Source organism: Tachypleus tridentatus, chromosome 8 (assembly GCF_004210375.1).
Source record: "Tachypleus tridentatus isolate NWPU-2018 chromosome 8, ASM421037v1, whole genome shotgun sequence".
NCBI classification, from domain to species: Eukaryota; Metazoa; Arthropoda; class Merostomata; order Xiphosura; family Limulidae; genus Tachypleus; species Tachypleus tridentatus.
Window position 1 is genome coordinate 86,243,924 of NC_134832.1, and position 21,895 is coordinate 86,265,818.

The window sequence follows — 21,895 nt, forward strand, 5'->3', positions numbered from 1 at the left end:
CTTCATATACATGATGGACGTGAAACGTGTCATCGTGGAAATGTCACTCACGTTGTTCTTTTTGTAAGATCTCTGCTAGTCTACTTTACTGCGTAAATGTTACCATAGTAACACTTCCTATCATGAGCTACAATTTTTTTTTCTGTTTCACAAGTACGGGAGGATAGATTTTCGTGAGGAGAAGAATATCTGCGCATCTCAATCTGTAAAGAGGATCAGAATAGTTGTGATTGGTTGTTGTGATCGCGTGGGTTAGTCACGAGCATAAACGAAAATTAAAAGCACATAAAACCGTGCACATAGCTCAGGTGATTCTTATAAGAGCACAGTATATTTCAGCGTAAAGACGGTAGTCATTTTTATTTCGTTTTTCTATGATAATTAATAATACGTTGTATGCAATTACTCGATTACTGATAAAAGGTTAAGTAACAGCTCTGTCGGGTGGAAAGTGGCTTGTTACTATTTGTAACTCGTTAGTGCAATATTGATTTACGTAAGTATAAATATCGTTTTAAATTTAATATAACCTTATGCTTAAAAATATCATAATTTGATGTATGCATCCTGCTGTATTAGTTACTTATTGGTGAGACTCTCAGAAGCTATTATTATTAATAATAACTGTTGCTATAAAAATAAGAATTGGAAATTGATATTTTCACTCTCAAATCACATGTAAAGAAAAAACAAAATCACTCTGTGTTATTATCTTCACTCATCGCTAAGAACTGATTCCACAGTAAGTTAACAAGCGTAATCAACAACCCTGTTATGATACAAGTGAATAGCAGATACCAATATTAAACAACCTACGTTAGAGGAACATAAAAATCGCCATCACCGAAAACAATAAAAGAAAGCAAGATTGTACGTCCATACCCATACACAAAATGAACAGGGTATACACACGAAAATGCCAACATAATACGGTACTTTTAAAATAAACAATTTAACAACATGACTACCATATAACGTCCAAAACAAATATAGTATTTGACTTTTTATTTAATGTACTAATATTGCATCATTTTCGTGGAATTGACTTGTTAAATGTTCGTGAAAACAGTATTTTACTTTGCTGATTCTTATGGTAATAACTATTAATATAGTCACTATTTATTTAATATAATATTTAGTCTTAAGTAAGTTTACTTTGAAACCACGACCACTTGAATGTATACTTCTTACCCTATGAAGAAAAGTGAAGCAAATCTAAAACTCATGACTCACTTTCTAATGTTAAATACATCATGAAAATGTTAGGTATACATGTGTAATGTTTCAGTTTGGTTTGAATTTCGCTCAAAACTACACGAGGGCTATCTGCGCTAGCCGTCCCTAATTTAGCAATGTATGACTAGAAGGATGGCAACTAATCATCACCACCCAACGCCAACTCTTGAATTACTCTTTTAATCAATGGATAGTTGGATTAATCTTCACATTATAGCGCCCCCACGGCTGAAAGAGCGAACATGTCTAGTGTGACGGGGACTCGAACCCGCAACACTCGGATAACAAGTCGAGTGCCTTAACCACCTAGCCATGCCGGGCCATACGTATAATGTACATGGGCGCCCTACATTTCACAAAATTTTCGAGTATTATGATATAAACTTAATATCGTAGTTAAACTAAATACTTATACTAATGTTTATTAAAACTGTTAATTTGTGTTTGCATTCAGCACACATTGTATATTCTTTTAGTCAGTTCACTTACAAAAGTAAAAATGTATTTTCTACATCATGTGTCCCCCAACAGAAAAATATTTCTGTGGGAGCCTATTTAGGTGCAATCATATAGATACTGAGAACATGACGATTAATTCATCAGACTATACACACAGAGAAACACTACAACAACTAATTCCCACCTTGCTTGTGTGAAGATAATAAGCCGCTATGTCTTCGTAATCTTTTTCCCTCATCTCTTGTTTGTTTGTTTGTTTGTTTGGGAATTTCGCACAAAGCTACTCGAGGGCTATCTGTGCTAGCCGTCCCTAATTTAGCAGTGTAAGACTAGAGGGAAGGCAGCTAGTCATCACCACCCACCGCCAACTCTTGGGCTACTCTTTACCAACGAATAGTGGGATTGACCGTAACATTATACACCCCCACGGCTGGGAGGGCGAGCATGTTTAGCGCGACGCGGGCGCGAACCCGCGACCCTCGGATTACGAGTCACACGCCTTACGCGCTAGGCCATGCCGGGCCCGCCCTCATCTCATAACTGAACCATGAATTACAGTCAAGATTAACAAAACAGCTCATTTCGCAGAAATGAATGTGCTGTTGGACTATAGCTCGATGACAAAAGGTGTAATAAGGTTTGAAGTGCAATATAGCAAGACAATAGACAGGCCAATGTTCAGAACAACAGAGTAGTAAAATTATGTGTAATTTGAATGTCAATTAAGAATATGATACAAAACCCAAAAGTCTATGATTCAGTGTTCATGGTCGTTAAAACCGAATCTAGCCTCGAATTTTTATGTTTTCCCCCCTCCTCTCGGAACTACAGGGGTACCATGTTTGAAACTGTGTTCTTTTCCTTCCTATCAGACTATCAGATCATCCTTTAAGTAATGTCCGATTTTAGATTCAGAAAAAGAGAAAGAATTTCAAACGCTTTTAATGTTATTTAATCAATAATGTATGTTCCATTATTATTAATTACTTCCTGTCAACGATTCACAAGCTTCTGTATGCCACTCCTATAAAATTCTTGGGGTTTGGAGGTAAAGAATGTAGAGAGGGTAGTTTTGGCATCTTCATGTGTTCCAAGCTATTTTCCATCAAGATAGTTCTGTAAACGTCGGAATAGATGATAATCAGATGGGGTAAGGTTTGGAGAATAAGGAGAATGTGGAAGTTTTTCCCAGTCTAGCTCTTCAATCTTTGCAGATGTGATCCTTCCTGTATGGGGCCGTGCATTATCCTGGTGTAACACAACACCTTTATGAATGATCAAAGCAGGCATCTTTTCTTTCACTGCAACATTCAAGCGTTCTAACGGTTTGCAATAAAGTCTGATGTAATTGTTACATTGAGTGGCAGCAACTCAGAGTGGATCAAACCATCAATATCCCACCAAGTGCTTAAGACTTTTTTAGGGTGGAGGTCCATTTTGGGCTATACTTTGGCCAGTTTACCTGCACTGAACCATTGTCTGCAGAGCTCAACATTTTTATAAAATATCTATTTTTCATCTCCAGTCACTAGCCTGTCGAAAAAAAAGGTGAGTTACGTCCACGAGAGTGGAGAGAAGTGCAAATGTCCACTCTTACTCTGAGGTTGGCTTCTGTCAAATCATGGGGGGCCCATTTTTCAAGTTTTGACACATTTTCAAGCCGTTGCAGATGACGATAAACTGTTGCATGGGTTGAATTAAGCTTCTATGCTAATTCTTCAACTGTTACAGCACAATCTTTACCAAGTGCAGCCAGCAACAAGTCATCATTAAACTCAACAGGACGACCTGAGCGTGGCGCATCACTTAACCTGTAGTCACTTGATCTGAAATTCTGAAACCATATTCGACATTTTCTTTCATTGAGAGACTCCGTATCATAAACTCTTTGAATGTTTTGTGTAGTTTCTGCTGCACTACTGCCTTTTTTTAACTCTTAAAGCATTATATGTCTTATGTGCTCCTCAGACACATCCATCTCCATAAGGGTTTATTTGATTAATGATCTGAAAAAGTGTAGTTGGATTAGTTTCTTTTATTTGTCTGAATATTTTTATACACGTCCTACTACATATTTTATTCATTAAAGCCTTCTACAAAGAAAGAAATTATGATGCATTTTCTGTTTTAAATTTTCGGACATTACTTATGGGATGACCTGATAGTATTAGTAGATCAAAACTCAAGATGTACGTGCTCGGATACCACAGGTGGATGATATAACGGTTTTTGTGGGGTACAGATCCCCTTTGTGGTAAACATAGAATCAATTAGAGATAATGAAGGAGCTTGATCAGTATACTACGACCTTTATGAATTATGAGGGTTGTCTCTGCAGAGGTGAGGTGATATTTTATGCTAGGCTCACTGACCATTTAGACTTCCGGTCACTGACCCCACTCTTTTTGTCTGCAGCTTCGACGCTTGCTTGACTCTCTCAAGTCCTTATTTTAATATAAAAAAATAATGTGAAACTTTAAGGTTAAATCATACACTTATAACAAAGTAGGTATTTAAAACATGTTAATGTTAAAAGTAAGGTGTTATGGAAAGTTAGTGAAATAATAACCAAGCTCCACGATTTCTTTAAAGGAGTGCGTTTCGAAGAAATCTCTTTCTTTTGTAACGGAATGAAGAAACGCTTCCGAGGAAAATTCCACGACTAATCTAAACGTCGAAACACTGGTATGATTTTACTGTAGGAATTTGAAAACTACAGAGACAAAATTGCACATCATTTCTGGTCATTAAAAATTGTCAAAAATAAATAAATACCAAGAAATTATTCTAAAGGAACAAGAAAATGTCGAAACTTCGTGACTTCTCAAATGGTGGAGGCGGCAAGGACTTCATAGAGTTGTTTTGTCAGTTGTGGAATACTTTTGATTATTTTGTTGTAAGTCAACTTTAACTGTATATCTTTCCAAGAGGTCATCAGTCCATTCAGTGACAACTAACGGAACTTTACATCTTGCTTCATGTAGCGCATCAGACAAGAATGTCTCATTATTATTATTATATTTTCTGCTAGCTGCGTACCACGTTTTTAGTAAAACATGTTCGTTGCATGAGCTTATGCCTCACCACAGAAACGTCGAGAAACGTCATATTTATAGTTAATAAGAAACAAATCACCTATATAAAAGAGTTTGTTCATTGACAAGCTAAGGCCTGAAATTAATATTAAATAAATTGCAAAAAATGCTTCTACTTAACTTGAATTCAGGGATACAAATACAAGAAAAAAATTCATAATAAGAGATAAGAGGTGGAGGAATATACACTAAAGATTTCTTAGAGGTCGTTCATGAAAATGAATAAATAACAGCCGATCATTAAGTAACTTAAAGTTGCATACAGTATTTATTTTGCATGTTCTCAAATATGAACTATGCTAATTTTTGCCAATGTTCCCTCATGCGACTGACCCTGAAAGAGGATATCTCCTTCCTAAAATGGAGTTGTATTTAACGAGAATGACCACTTTAACAGCCCACTGCCTAGCATATTTTTGCCTGTTTCTGATGTTACAAGATGTTGAGCAGTGGTAAGTTGTTTCATTCACTTCTTTGAGAGTTGCTTACTAGATAGGAAAGGCTGAAACAACACGCCAGAGGAAGACCAGATGTGTTCGGTTGGATTCATGTAAGAAGATCAAATAAATACTTCATGTGGATGTAGCCTTGATCTGAAGGAATTACTTTACCATTCAGTTGTTGTATACGCGGACAGTATAATTCCCAAGGATGGTACAACACTTCACCTTATCTATATAGCCGCGCTGATATCTAGGAGATTCGATGCCTGGTTGCTAACTGTTGCCGTGGTAATGATCATGTTACTGCTTATTAAGTCAACACAACGTCACTTTTTGATAGTTACAAGGCTCATTGGCGATTGCAATTTTGGTTCTGTTAACAGAATATGTTGCTGGTATTTACTTTATCGATAGTTTTCAGTCGAAGTTACTAATGTTGAGTTGGCTTCCAAAATTTAATTTTCTCAGCAAAGAACAGAGGTTTATTTTTTTCTCAAAAAGAAAGGTAAGTCAATAGCGTAAAACAATATTACAGTTTAAATAATTATGGTTATTATATATTTTACCATAAAGTTTCTCATCCCATTTACCAGATTTAGAAATACCAGAACATCAGAAATACTTGATTTTTTTTTCCGGGCACTTTTACTACCTAACTTAGCCTAATCTAAAATGTCCCTAGAACGGGAAATAAAAAAAAACTGTATATTTTCTAATCTGGTACATGTGTGTGTGTAGTTGTCCATAAATGTTATCCTTAAATAAAAATTGATAAATGAAATAATCAGAAATTTTAATTCATACATAAAATTTGAAATATTTATATTAATAAAAAATGAATTCTAAATACTTTTGTTGGAAAAAACTGTTTCGTTTGTAACTGGTGCAGAGCTACATGAGGGCTATCTGTGTTACTTATCTCTAGTGTAGCAATGAAAGACTAGACGAAAAGCAGTTAGCCATCACTACTCACTGCCGATATTTGGGCATCTCTTTTACCAATGAATTTTAACGACCCAACGGCTGAAAAGGCAAGTATATTTGGCGATGAGGATTCGAACCCACAACTCGCAAAATGAGAGGTGAGCCCTAACTACCAGGTTGTGTCAGGCTCATATTACTTCTCCATCCACTAAAAAAAAGTGTCAGTAGATTTATGGTTCCTATAAAACCGAGGTGCGTAATGTAAGTATACAAACATTAGAAGGATGGGACAGAGATTCAAATGCGCGACCCTCTGATTGTTAATCAAGTGCCATAACCATTTGGCAATACGGGGCGAAAAAACGTTATAAATATATATATATTTGTAGTAAAATGAATTATTTTCTGATTCATATGATTTTCATCTCAATGAAACAATGTAAAATGTAAATACATTTTAATCTGTTACCTGTCCTCATCTTTAGAATGAAGTTATGTCACAGAAATTCACACACGATCATGGAAACATATTTGAAAGAAGAGTCCTATCAGAGGGACTAGCGGATTTGTAAAACAATAACAACACCTCAGCAAAGAAAAAGATCAAAGCACAAAACATAGTACCATGATGAATTTGGGTTCACCTAGTACGATGATCCTACTACTCATTGACCTGAATGTCTGATTTACCGGAACAAGTTATCAAATGAAGCTATGGTTTCAAGCAAACTGAAACGACACTTCTCCAGAAAGCATCCTATTTACCTACAAAAGGACATCAGTTACTTTAAACAGTTGCAAGACATGCAAAACTCTTTCATGGACACATCAGTAAAGATATCGGATCGTGCACATGATGTCAGCTGAAATGTCGCCAGATTAATTGCCAAAGCCAAAAAAACTCAAAGAATTTCCGAAACTCTTAATTTTTCGGCATGCCAGGAAATTCTGCACTGAAATAGGCACAGAAGCGAAAAAGAAAACGATCTAATTTCAAATAACATGATCAGTGGGCACACAGAACACATGTCACAAAACATAGAAGTAACAATAATCCAGTAAACTCAAGGATAAAGAAACTTTTATTTGCATATTGATGATTCTACAGACATTGACAGTTGTGCACAGCTATTTGCAGTTGTTCGACTTGCTAAGAAAGACAGATTGAAAGAACGTTATTTATTCTGCAAAGAACTTCCACGGCGAACAACAAGGGAAAAAAATTTGGAGTGGTCAATGAATATTCCAAAATAAATGTAATTCCATGGCAGAACTGTCATATGCACCGATGGTGCAACTGTAATAATAAGGAATGTTAAAGACTTTGTGAAAACTCAAAGGTCTAAATTATTTGCTACTTTCTGCATGGGTCGGGTGGGATCTCATATCAAATAGCTTGCCAACTGAGTTGAAATCTGTACCAAACGAGACTGAAAATATTTAACCTTATCAAACCCAAACACTTTAGTCACGCCATTTTTCTATTTTATGTGAAGAAATGGTCTCCCAAACGTAAATTCCTTCTCCTCCTTTTTGAAATTTGCAGGCTCTCAAGAAGCAAAGTTCTGTCGAGATTTTATAACCTGAACGAAAAATCTAAACAATTTATGAAAATGAGTCCTAGCATGCTAATCTATTGCAAGATAGATACTGGTAAATCTGGCCAACTTGACTGATGTATTTGATTACTGGAATGAGCTGAATTGGAAGATGCAAGGATGAAATGAAAACATACTGACGTGCACAGACAAACTAAACTAGTTCAAATTAAAACATCAACTTTGGAGAGAAGAGGAAGAAATGGTTCACTCCATATTCGTAATGGCGAGAAACTCACTTGAAGTAAAAATGTATCTCAAGACGGCTGGTATAAGTATTAAAACGTTTATTAAAATTTAGTAGAAAACAACTTTGTTAACCTGAAGATGGCCTAAGAAAGTTGAAACATTATCCTCTACTTTAATTTAATAAAAGTTTTAATACCCATACCAGTAATCTTGAGATACACGTTCACTCCAAATGTTCAAGCGAGCTTGCAGCTCAAACCCAGACGATAGTATAATCTCATTTGTGGAACAACGTTTGAGCTTACTTCAGGACAAGCTCAGATGTTATTTCAGTTCGACTAAGACAAGAACAGTTCAAAATCCATTTGCAGCGCCTTCAGAAGAATCAACAATGAAAAAGAAGAATTTCTGGATGTCAGGAATGATTGCAACCTTGAGCTCGAATTCATAGAAATTCCATGGGATCAGTTTTGGCTAAAAGTGAGAAATGATTATCCATTAATCTCAAATAGAACAATAATTGTTCTGTTCTCATTTTCAACCAGCCGCTCTCGTGAACTTAGTTTCTTTTCCCCGTGACTTATCAAGAATCAGAAGGGATCATGCTTAAAAAGTGTAAATCAGGAGCTATATATATAGCTATATGTATAGCTCCTGCTAGCATTTAACTACACATTAAATATTTATTTTTCATTTAAACAAGCTCACATTTCACATCAAAAATCTAGTAAACAAAAGTGAATCACATATTTCTCATTAAAATTGTAGTGTATTTATGTTTCGGTTTGAAATAAATGTTATTTTTGCAATATTACTGCTGGTTATTTTAAAAAACATTTGATGTGCCACAAAAAGTTGGGACATTAAAACTGTGCCGCGAGCTGATAAAAAGAAAGTTGGAAATCACTGCATTAAGTTACGATTTAAGTTGAAACTGCAGCATAGCGGATCATAGAACAACTTCGAGTTTGTTCGTGTTTTTTTAAGTACAAATTTTAGCTCGTAGCTCTGTCATCTCTTGACCGATTCGAGGTTTAATTACAGTTTTACACTCTGTAGATTAAACCCTTTCGATTGATGTATTTGATCGCATCCAAAGTCGCATAGGATGACTTATTCTAATCCTGCCTAAAATAATTTCAATTTATAGACAGGGTTGTAGAAATCATGATTAGTAATAAAATCGAATAGGGTACACATGCACCCCACACTTGGTATAACTGGTGCACAAAAATACAGCTAATAAAAAGATGTTATAGATTAATTGTTCTCTAATCTGCATAAAATAATTTCAATTGTTGGTTGTTTTTAAATTAATTCCATTTTGACACATGCTTGAGAAATAGTGATGCAAAATGTGAGTGTTGGACCAATACGAATGCGAACCACCTGCTATAATGTCTCATTCTGTAAAAATTCTCATGTTGCAGCAGCTGTCTGTAATACTCATGAATGATAATAAATGATCAAAGACTAGTATCACAGTTCAAACGACTGTTAGTTTTATCATTCATACTAGTTTATAATACACCTAAGTAATATTTTCTAAAAGATCGTGTAAGTGTTCTGTACCTGTATAGTAATATTGTTTATTGTTAAGAGGGAGTTTAACGTCATGTGACAGGCGTGGCTTATTGACTAGAACCTTCTTAAAAGTTTACGATCCAATTTGAGAAGTGTTGCTAAAGGTGGGTTCGAGTATATTATGAGTTAGTGAATCTATTAGAATAAGGAATGCTTATCGAGTTAGTAAGCTTAATTTGATTAATTAGTATATCTGCTTCTGCCAGCTATTTATTTCAGTTTTATTAATTTTGAATTTGTGTTTCATACGAAGTTACAGAGATACAAAAACAGAGTTGCATATACTAGAGAAGTTAACAAGTAAGTGAAACTCTGTTATCACCCACCGTGATCTTGGATCTGTTAAAGAGCATTAGTTAAACCAAGGGAATAATTATCAAAAAACGTTTCAGATTTAAAAATTAAGGAGGGGCCAAATCGTTATTTCTCGCAGACCTAATGCACTAACCATGATTTACAATAGCTCTCATAAAATGTTTAATGTTCTGTGGATTTTCTTTTTCATAGAGCTCGAGCTTCTGTTGCAAAAAGTAACATCCTGGGAAACCGTGATGTTCAACTATCTCAAACTTTGGGTTAAGCTATCACCAACTGGGTTACCAGTAGCACCCACATATGTAATAGTAACCCATCTTCACTACCCATTTTTTTCTATTTTCTAAGCTTTGTGTTTTTTGGTTTCCGTTTGTTTGTTTGTTTTTGTATATTAATGTTTGAGATGTAGAAAAATCTTGCTTGTTATTCTGCCTGTGATACTTAACACTGCAGGAAAAAGCGCGAAAAATAGCCTTCACATCATGACGTCACCTTAAAGAAGGATAAAAACTGTTTCTTATAAAGTATTAATAACTAAATGTATGGTGTTAAAACGAACTATAAGTCTGTAAGTATAATACTTCTCAGATGTTTCGTATTGTGTGTTTCATGAGATATAGAAACAGAACACCTACAATAGTTTAAGTCCTATATACACAAGGTTAACAAGAGAACTGTTTGTATGATCTTACAGTTACAAACAAATATCGTTTCTACTTGTCATTAACCAGATTTTAATCAGCTATTTATCTAGTTATAGTGTAATTACTCTGATGATACTCATTTGTGGTTAAACTTTAACACCAGTTTAGACATATAAAGTAACTACTTACAAAGTAAAATAAAAATCTAGTGTTTCATCATTTGGTAGTCGTTACAGATTGTTTTTAGGCGATATAAAATATAAAATCATGTATCAACATTGATATCTTGCCATACGCTAAAGTCATGTGGCTGAGTTAAATAATGGTCGAATAATTAGAAGGTTACAAAAATGTATTAGTGACTTCTAAACTCTGCTTAATGAAACAAAGAAATAAACACGTTCACTTTTCTTTAAGTATTTTGTTATATTGCACTATCAAAGATACAGTATAAAACGTATCATTTACTTGTATGACTAGTCAGAGAATCAACCTTTTGAGAAATCTGAAGTTGTTGTTTTTGTATCAAATGTGTTGTATTTCTGATTGACTTTGTTGTTAATTTCATTGTGGTTTCTTTAAAATGCTATTATTACGTTTTAGGTACTTTGATACAGTTTTATAAGACGGATCGACTTTTGACACTGTGCCTTTCTGTAAAAGAAAATAATTTAAGATACGATCCAGTAAGCAGGACGAATATATCTCAAAGTGTGGGTTGTTGGATCGAAACCTGTGGCCAAAGATGCTCGATATTTCAGTTGTGGGAGCATTATCGTGTGGTTGATAGTTGATAAAATGAAATCCGTGATCTGACTGTAGCTGATGTTGAATAGTTGCCTTCCCTCTAATATACCGCTTAAAAATTAGTAAGAATTAGCGCAAATGGTCCAACATAGAAGCAATTTAAAACATTCAACACGCACTAATTTAATTACTGAATTGTACCGTAACTACATGACATTCTTTGGAACTATTCATCTGGCCAGGTGGTTAAGGCACTCGACTCGTAATACGAGAATGTCGGGTTCAAATCCCCGTAGGGGCGTTATAATATGACGGTCAGTCCCACTATTCGTTGGTAAACGAGTTGGCAGTGGGTGGTAATGACTAGTTGCCTTCCCTCTAGTCCTATACTGTTAAATTAGGGAAGGCTAGCGCACATAGCCCTCGTGTAGCTTTGCGCGAAATTTAAAACAAACCGAATCATGACTATTCATCAATTAAACAATTATGTTCTGATGAGGTTCATAAACTGGAAACGTAGATAAAATGCTCTTATCATTGGAGGCCTCCGTAGAAAAATAAACACTTAAAATGCATTGTGGTCTCCCAGTGGCATAGCGGTATGTCTGGGGGCTCACACCGCTAAAAACCGTGGGCAGAGTACAGATAGCCCATTGTGTAGCTTTGTGCTTAATTCTAAGCAAACAAATTAAATACATTTGTCTTTGTTCATTAACATTTTATTTTGTGTACTTGTTTATATATATAATAATTGTGAGATTATATCTTTAGTCTCTCTCTCACATACATACGTGTCATTTGCATTCATTAGTAAATACCTTATTAATGCAAATGACATTATTTATGTAATTTATCTGTTAAACTTTTTTATCCGGTTTTAATTTCAACGCAGTACCGAACATGCCCATCCTTTCAGCTGTATAGTCGTTATAACTGATGGTTAATCCCACTATTCCTTAGTAAAGAATATCTCAAGAATTGACGCTGAGTGTTTTTTATTAGCTGGCGTTCCTCTCGCTTGTCACTGCTAACTTAGAGAATGATAACATATATAGCCCTCTAGTAGTTTTCCAAAATTCAATACAAACAGGCAAAATACTTTAGTTTGGTTCCTTTGCTGCTGACAAAAATAATAAAGCTATCTGCTACCATTCCCAATTTTGAATTGCCAACCATAACAAAGGTAACCGGTCAGTAGCACCCATCCCAACTCTTGGGCTACTCTTTACCAACAAATATTGGAATTTACTATCGCATAATAACGCCGTCACAGTGTATAGAAAGGGTATGTTCAGCACCAGGTTTGATCCTTTGACCCGCAGATTGTGAGTCGAGGTCCCTAACCACAAAGCTTGATATGTAGTAAATATTAGCCACATGTTTTCGTATCTACCCTCATTACGTATTAATAACCTCAATAACGGGTTCAACATTCAGCGTCCTTGACTTCAAATAGATTATCTTTCTTAACTTTTAACCTTCTCATGTAATTATAACATTTTTTCTGTCTACATAAGTGCTCATGTATTTTGTTACATAAGCTATTATTAGTGGACTTTGTTGTTTTTAAACTTGATGCTGTTTGATTAAAAAATAAAATCTCAAGAATTTAGATGAGAAATGTGTCGAAATTAATGTAAAAAAGTAGATTAGAACTATATAATTCATCATTCTTTTTTACGGTTTAAGACTAGGATGACTTACTACGGCTTTCAAGTCTTACAAGGTTTTTGTCTATCCAGAGCTGTATCTATAATCTATCTTCATATCTATAACACTGGCAAGGATATATCTTTATAACTGAATGAGCACTGGCTCTAGCAACAGATTATTAAAGTCATGTGAAGAAATGGGCAGTATTCGGTGTAGCCCTCTCTGATGTTAATTGTTTGAAAATCAAATGAAACGTAAACATATTTTAAAGTACAATAAAGTGATTGTTTAAACACAACGAGCATTGTTTGTCTTTACTTCTCAGCTAGTTCATTTTGATACAGAAATCTGAGAAGTTTGTGTCAGTTCCGTCTGGGACGAATGTTTTTTTCTCATATTGAGTTATGCTATCAATGTGTGGGAAGATTGAAAGATATGAGCTTGGGGTTTCTGTCAGCACACGTATATCAAATACCCTATTTGTTCTCAAACCAATTAAAAGCCGTAAAAGTGGTCGGTAACATATTTGAAGAGGTTAACGCAACGCTTTAATAACTTAGTATAATAACCCTATCAGTTGAGATCTTTAGTAAGCAGTGCTTTATCATTCGTGAACCGAACTCTTGGTGAGCACTCACAATATTTTATTATGTATTTGAAACCACTGACTTTGGTGAGAAGATATGCCAGATATAAGTTTCCAAATAAGTAAATGTAGATAAATAACCATAATGGCAATGTCCTAATACTATGCCCCTGACTTTTGTTTATATTGAATAATTAGTTAATTAACCAAAGTGTACCCTAGGTATACTATACGTTTCTATGAATAATTTGATTGGTGGAGTTAAGCAAAAGTGTATATGGATTAATTACACTTTCAATCACTTAATTCACTTTTTTTTCTGTCAAAAATGTTCGTTTTACTATACGACTATCAATACAGAGAATTGAATATTTTATATTAAAACGAATTTGAAGCTAAGTTCATGATATTAGAAAATCCCGTAGGTTCAATGAACCAATTTAACACTCAAATGTTATATCCTATAATCAATAGGGTATCGTTTTTTATTGTTTTTTTTTGTGACACAAAACTTCAATACATTAGTACAGTCTACGTCACTACATTCAGGCATGATCTGAGTGTGTGTTGACAATAACGCTGAAGCGTAGTTTCCACTATAATAGGCTCTGTTATAAGGCTACCAGCTTCAAAGCAGATCATTCTTCCCTACCGATCAATCTATTTACGAACACGACAGTTTTCACGTGTCAATTTCAATAGTTCGATCGCAAAGACATCTGAAAGCGCTACGTCCTCTGACGTATACAAATAACATCATGGCTATTCGTTTCATTCTCCAGCTGGAAGCCTTATGATGTTGGCCTCGTTTCCAGACGAAGATCATTCCCTTGACTATGTTTGAATTGTTGCGTGGTGCACGTGGGCGAGGTTTGACATTAACCTTTCTATTCGTAGGTTCTCACCTGTCACAAACGTCGCACTTTGCTTAGACAGCCTGGGTACATCTTATTACAGGGTTTATTTTGTTTTTCTCTAGGTGTTTCTGGTTTCCAATGAAAATCTATATTCATTTGTTAATGCCATTTAAGAACAAAAAAAATCCGATAAAGGAAATTCTGAATCTCTGAATACGTCTTCATAATCTAAGTATATAAAAATTGTATGTCGTAAATAACTATTGCATATCCTTCTTAACAACGATTTTTTTTTTCAGTGGCATTTTATTGGCTACGTACTGTCAAACAATGTCATAATGTACGCTATCTTCGGCGTACAACTGGTCAACAACATCGATAAACATCTGTTGTGCTACTGTAATCGAATAATGGGATTTCACCAACACTCTTTGTAAACCAAACCGGATTTTGATGGCCCGGCATGGCTATAAGGTTAAAGCGCTCGATTCGTAATCGAATCCTATCGCACCAAATATGATTACCTTTTCAGCTGCGGGGGCGTTATAATATGACGGTGAATTCCATTATTCGTTGGTAAATGAGTAGCCCAAAAACTGGCGGTGGGTGATGATGACTAGCTATCTTCTCTCTTGTCTTCACTGCTAAATTAGGGACGACTGGCGCAGATATCCCTCGGGTAGTTTTGTGCAAAATTCAAAACACACGAAGTCCGGTTTGCGATTTCTGCAGCAGCGGCAAACAAACCATGGATCTTATGATTCTTTAACATCAAGGCCCTCCGAAAACAGATATTGAAGAAGTCAATGTTATATCAAACACACTGATCATTTAAATCCATTGATATAGCAATGTTACGCAAGTGGAACGATATATTATCGAGCATTTACGCTGACTGAAGTTTTCTTTATTTGTAAAGAAACAAAACAGATAAATTTTCATCAAGGTACAGTAATTGGACTTCGTCATTATTGGTGCCGTTTTAGTTGCTTTTAATCTGGATAAGAGACATCATTTAGTTCTCCGTATATCAAAGCTATTTTAATAGTTACGTTGTCACGCAGTTCGTTCACTATATGTAAAAATTATAAGTAACAGGTTATTTGTTGAGTGATGGTTATTTTACTTTACCAATAATAATAATCTTGGGAGATTCAATCCCATGACTATAAGAAAAAAAAAGTCACATGTTTACATAGATAAAATCAATGTTTCGTTTGGTGTGGAGAGGTTTACTTCTGATGAAAATATAACTACCATGGTTACTAATAATTACCATGTATATTTTATTTAATCACTTTACAACTAAAGTATATTTGACCAAAAACACCTGTTTCGTGAAAACTAACGAGTTACCTTATCCACCAGGATGAACTAATTCACAGTGAATAGCCCAAACTCTGGTCAAAATGTACAAACCTCTATGAGTTCATAAGTTTTTTTTGTTTTGTTTTTACTTCAAGCTCAGTTTTGAATACTTACGTCTCCTTTGCTGGACAAGTAAATTCGCGCTGTGCAAAATCGGAAACGTTATTTAAAGAAGTAAAGTAACCTGTTTTAATAAACGTCCCTAAGAATAACTTGCTTAACATTTCTGTCATCTTTTGTAGTTTACGTTTTCGTTTAACAGACATTGTTTTTCTATAATATTACAGATACGTACGCAGGGGTAGTGCGTCATATTAAAATGAGTTTCAATACGCAAATCAACAAGTCACATGGTAACGATCGCCGACATATTAACAAGTTTTTCTTGAGAAGAAATTTGCAACCAATTATTTCTATTGTATTATTTTATTTTCAGAGAAAGCCAGAATATGAATTAAGGTATATTTGTTTCTGTAATTAGTCGTTCCTTTATTTAAGGTAGTGGTTCTTTTTTTTAATTGATTTTTTATTATTCCTTAGTACACCAGTTTGTTTGTTTTTTTATATCGAGTAAAGCTACACTAGGGCTACCTGCGCCAGTCGTCCCTAAATTAGCAGTGTAAGACTAGAAAGAAGCCAGCTAGTAATCACCACCAACCGCCAAATCTTAGGCTACTTTTGTACCAACAAATAATGGGATTCACATTATGACGTCCCACGGCTGAAAGGGCAAGTATGTTTGGTGTGACGGGAATTCGAACCCACGGATTACATTACTGCTAAATTAGGGACGACTAGCGCAGATAGCCCTCGTGTAGCTTGGCGCGAAATTCCAAACAAACAATCTTTTACGACATGAAGTGGATTAAGTCAATGAAATATATTTTTTCATCAGCTTCTATTTATGTCATAACACAAGAGATCTGGGGTAAGTAGTTTTTAACACCGTGATATCAATTATAACACCTTGTATTTGTAGTTAGTAGCTTGCTGAATTAACATGATCATTATTCGAAATAACTGTTAAACCAGCATGTTAATCTGCAACACTTATTATAAGAAGGGAAAGTAAAGAAGGGTGTGCAACGTTACACTCGAGTAACATGTGCTATGTCCAGTGTCAACGATACCTTTCTCTTAATATTAAAACTCTTAGACTTGCTGTGATAATACAGACAGTAATTGTTGAGACACCTTTATATTATTAAATTATTGAACAACTTTAATGTTGTGAATTGGATTAATTTGATGAAAGTACACGACAAATTCCAATTCTTTCGATATTGCAATGATACCGAGAGAAAACTTATATGAGTAAAGGTTTATGTCAAAGCCCTTACCAAGGAAAGCTAATCGTGTAGCCAGATGATTAAATTATATATGGAAGAAAGGTATTTCAGAAACAGAAGCCTTCATCACGGAAGACTTTAAGATTGCAATAAAATCCAAAACCATACATCAACTACTCTGTAGCAACGTTTTATAACATCCGCAAAATTGTTATGGTTATGAGAGACAACTTTCTGATCCAAAATACCATTGTGATGAAGACTGAGATACCTTTCATACTGTTAGCCAGATAGTAGATGCAAAGGCCAAAAATACAAGGCCTTCCAAAAGCGCCTTGAAATAAACCGAAATCTTCATCATGATTAAATTTGGATAAGCTGAAATTTCAACAGTCATATATCATTACATACGTATTAAATCCAACAGAGCAGTTCCAATTGGCTTTTCGTAGTTTTAAACTAATTAATCGTAATTGTACAAGCCAGCGACCGCACGCAACACATATTATGTATAAGATATTTATCAAGATGTGTAGTCTATAATTAACCTTGCCGTTTTTGCAGAAAATGAACTGAATGCAATCGAAACTGCAGTGCCGAGTAACGATGCGTAGAACGAGCGTGGTTGATGATTTAAAGAAACATTGTTTATACAAAGTGTGATTAACCCTCAATAAGTTGAAACTAAAAATAATATCCAAGGCAAACAATATTTTAGATTCTTTGGATATTTCATAAAGCTGTAAAATGTATGTACACACATGCGCACACACAAATTAAACATTGATTTTTGTTTGTTCTTTTTTTTCCAAAACTGTTGTCTGTCAGTGATTGGTTATTTACGTATATACATAAAATAACTAAAAACTATCTGTTTTTCAGATTCCTTCGCACACTTTTTCATCATGGATCTAGAAAAGAGCAAGCAGAAAGCTTGTGAAAAGTAAAGCCCACAAAAAGTTAGTATATTGTTTATATTTTTCTGTTCCCCAGTAAACAAAAAAAAAATTTCCGGATCAATTCCCCGTAATGCAGAATACAGTAGAATATTGGGTTCTTTAAGACTAAAACAAATAAACAAATATATTTTAGTATGCAGTTTCTTATTAAACAAAAATACAACCTCATTGACTTTGTTTTTAAAAATAAACGCTGTTGTTGTTTTTTGAATTAAGCACAAAGCTACACGATAGGATATCTGTGCTCTGCCCACCACGGGTATCTAAACCCGGATTTTAGCATTGTAAGTCCGCAGACATACCGCTGAGCTACTGGGAGGCAAAAATAAACGCAAATCTTTTCTTCTTTTTTTTCCTCATTGAACCTTCACTAATGTATGACATGTAATTAGATAATTACACTTGTGGCATCGTCTGTTTTTAATATACATAACGTTCCGAGTTAGTATGATTGAATAACATGACTTTCCGTAGTGTGCCATGAAAGTTAATATTATTCATACTGTAACATTATTTTAAGTGAAAAGAAAAGAAAAACTTACATCATTACTTTAAGTGAAAAGAAAAAGTGCTTTAATAAATAAGACCCGCAAACAGCGAATGAAACTTAATGCTAAAAAAATAAATAAACAAATTAACGTTCTATAAATTGATATGCCTTTACAATACTTTTGATTATTAGCAGTGCTTCAACGTCCCAGATACCCAGGATTTTGTAGAAATCTTGCTGATAAAAGAATAAACAAACTCGCATGCACAGAGATGAAAACATAACTTTCGTCCACCTCCGGTGGCGAAAGTCAAAACGTGTAGTTATTTATCACACTTAACTGGGTTTTGCTGTTTTCCCATATCTCTGTGGCGTTACCATAAAAAGACGCAATTGTAAACTTCAATATCTATTTGAAGCTAATGTTATGGCTTTATCAAAATAACAGAAAGTATGTTCTATAAGAACAGGGCTATTATAAAACAGGCACAGCAGCATATTAAATATACTTTTTAGCCTAATACTGATAATTAAACTGTTGTCCAACGTCAGAGTGGATATATTAAATATTATAAATATAATATTCTTTTCCCTTCAAATATAATACTTCAGCTTTTTCACTTCGTACACCTTAATGGATTTTGGGGTGTATATATGGAACCTTCTTGCGCATATATATATATGTATATTAAATAAAGTTAATCAATTGAGACACCAACGCTTATTACTTGCAAAATTATTTATTTGTAAAGTTTAACAGTGCTAACACAAATCAGGCACCCAAGATTTTGCAGAAATAAACTTTTCAAGTTATACCAGATTGTTTGTTTATTGGCCAACCAATAACCAAAACCTGATTGGCCAAGTAGCCAGTGATAACTGAAACCGTTGTGAATACTTGATCCACAACGCTAGCCGTAAAACAGATATTGGTATACTACCGACATTCAGTAAGTGTACTGATCTTGTATGCCTAAAGCAACATCAATACATGAATAAAGAAACTAGCTTGTAAGTACAAAGTACGTATGTGCAGTACTTGTGAGAATGATCTCGATGTCAATGTGGATGCAACGGTCCAAACCAAGAGTTCAAAATGGTACGAGGAAAAGGTGAATCTTGAAACCCTCTAAAATACAGAACATGATGAGATGAATCAGGTGTTGCATTTACTATGATACCAAAGTACTTGCTGCAAATCGTTCTTCTAAAATAATGTGGCATCCATGTTGGATACAATGCTATGAATTTGTTCTGAACTCGCTTGACAAGTAGTGGTCTTGTAAACTGCTCGCTAAGATCCTATAACTCTCCGCACAGGCCCTTAGAAGTAGAGCGTAATGAGCGAGCAGCTCGATTATTCCTAAATAATTAGCATTACCAGGCAAACCAGCTCCTTCTGATGAAAGACTAAGCCTCTCTCCTCCAATAAAAAGACAATTTTTACAATACTCTTCAGCATGATCCCTATATAATAGCACAGGCGAGAATTAACATGTATATATAACTATTCAATCATAATGTTTGTTTATCGATCAAAATAATCGCGTGCATTCGTTGTTTGTAGTCGACTGAGTTAATCGCTCAGTTAGAATAAAAGTATGTTATCAAATTACCAAGAAACTTATTTCTCTCCACTTTTATTCGCTACGCACATATACACTTTGCTCACTTCTTATCCAAGAATTCACTGATTACTCAAATTTGTTCTGATGTACCCTTGCTCAGTTATTTGTTGAAGTTATTAGATTCTTGACTAGATCGTGATTTGTTTTTATGTATTCTAAAATTACGTTTGTAAACTTAGCCTTAACACCATGCGCCCTCTAGCTAACATTTAACTTAAAACATTTATAATATATCTTACAAAAATATATTACCATGTATTTTAGTGAAATGTTAATTAAAATATATTTATCTAAATTATAATTAAATTTCATTAAATTTGTACCCAAAAAAGATAGGTATTTAACCAGCTTAACAACTTGCTCACCCTCGCCAGTTTGGCCTGGCATGGGCAGGTGGGTAAAGGCATTCGACTCGTAATCTGAAGGGTCGTGGGTTCTCGAATCCTCGTCGCACCAAACATGCTCGTTTATTCAGCCGTGGGAACGTTAAAGTGTCACGGTCAAACCCATTATTCGTTTGTAAAGAGTAACTTAAGAGTTGACGGGGGGTGATAACTAGCTGCCTTCCCTCTAGTTTTACACTGCTAAATTATGGACTGCTAGCGCAGATAGCCCTCGTGTAGCTTTGCGCGAAATTTAACAAAAAACACCTTCATCAAACTATTACTAAAAACGTTGTTGTTCGCACTTTAGTTTAGATAAATTAAATAAATGTTTTTCTTGGTGTTTTCAGCTGATTGTTCTTTTTTATTTCAGACTTCCGCATTAGTACCATGCAGGTTAAATTAATCGAAATAATCAAAAGTATTTTATTCCTAAGAATGAAGTACATGTTTGCGGTGTCACAACAATATTCATGTTAAGTTTGGATAATTGTAAAAACTGTTTGTGCACAAATGAGCAAAAATCTTTTTGCACTGTGTGTTTTTATCAACATGAAAAAGGAAGCTTCTATGAATTGGGGATTTAAAGCACACAGGATCTTCAGGATATGTATCTGAAATGTTCAGGACGTAGCCTCAACCCGATTGTAATTCCGCAGCTGTGTTCTTGTACCACACAAAAGGTCAAGAAAGATTTGACTTTTAAGATGTATACGAGGGCTGTTCAAAAAATACGCGGACTGACGTCATAAAACAAAATGTACTTCATTTAGAAGTTACAGATCTGGGACCCCTTCAAAGTACTCTCCTCCCCAACGCACACACTTATCCCAACGGTGTTTCCACTTGTTGAAACAGTCCTGGTACGCTTCTTTTGTAATGTCCTCCAGCTCCTTCGTCGCATTTGCCTTAATCTCGGGAATCGTCTCAAATCTTCTTCCTTTTAAGGGTCTTTTGAGTTTGGGGAACAAGAAAAAATCGCAAGGAGCAAGGTCAGGTGAGTAGGGGGGTTGGGAAGAACAGTGATCGAGTGTTTGGCCAAAAACTCACAAGTTCTGAGGACTGAATTTCGCAGCAACGCAGTGCATCTTCAAATTTTCGGTCAAAATCTCGTAACAAGATCCAACTGATATCCCACACTCTTCAGCAGACGTCGATTTGCTGTTGATATTGTTGACTACTGACAGTCAGACGTCGATTTACCCCCCGCACGTGGTGAGGGACCTCCCAGGGTGTTGATTTTGTCGACGTGTTTGGGTCGTCAGTTGACGTGGAAGGACGTCCAGGACGCTCATCATCTTCAATGGACTGTCGACCATTCTTAAAACGTTCATGCCACTTGAAACATGCCGTACGCTTCATAGCAACATCACCGTAAGCCGTGTTAAGCATAGCAAAAGTTTCAGTCGCAGATTTTCTAAGTTTAACACAAAATTTTACAGCAAGTC

At 35.1% G+C, this 21,895-nt stretch overlaps 1 long non-coding RNA gene across 1 annotated transcript; it reads left to right on the forward strand.

Annotated features, from left to right (window-relative positions):
* The first annotated feature begins 315 nt into the window (after positions 1-315).
* Positions 316-21,565, forward strand: LOC143222846 (uncharacterized). Its single transcript, XR_013012535.1, has 3 exons — positions 316-496; positions 17,870-17,946; positions 20,821-21,565. It is a non-coding gene; the product is annotated as an uncharacterized LOC143222846 (long non-coding RNA).
* Positions 21,566-21,895: the final 330 nt, after the last annotated feature.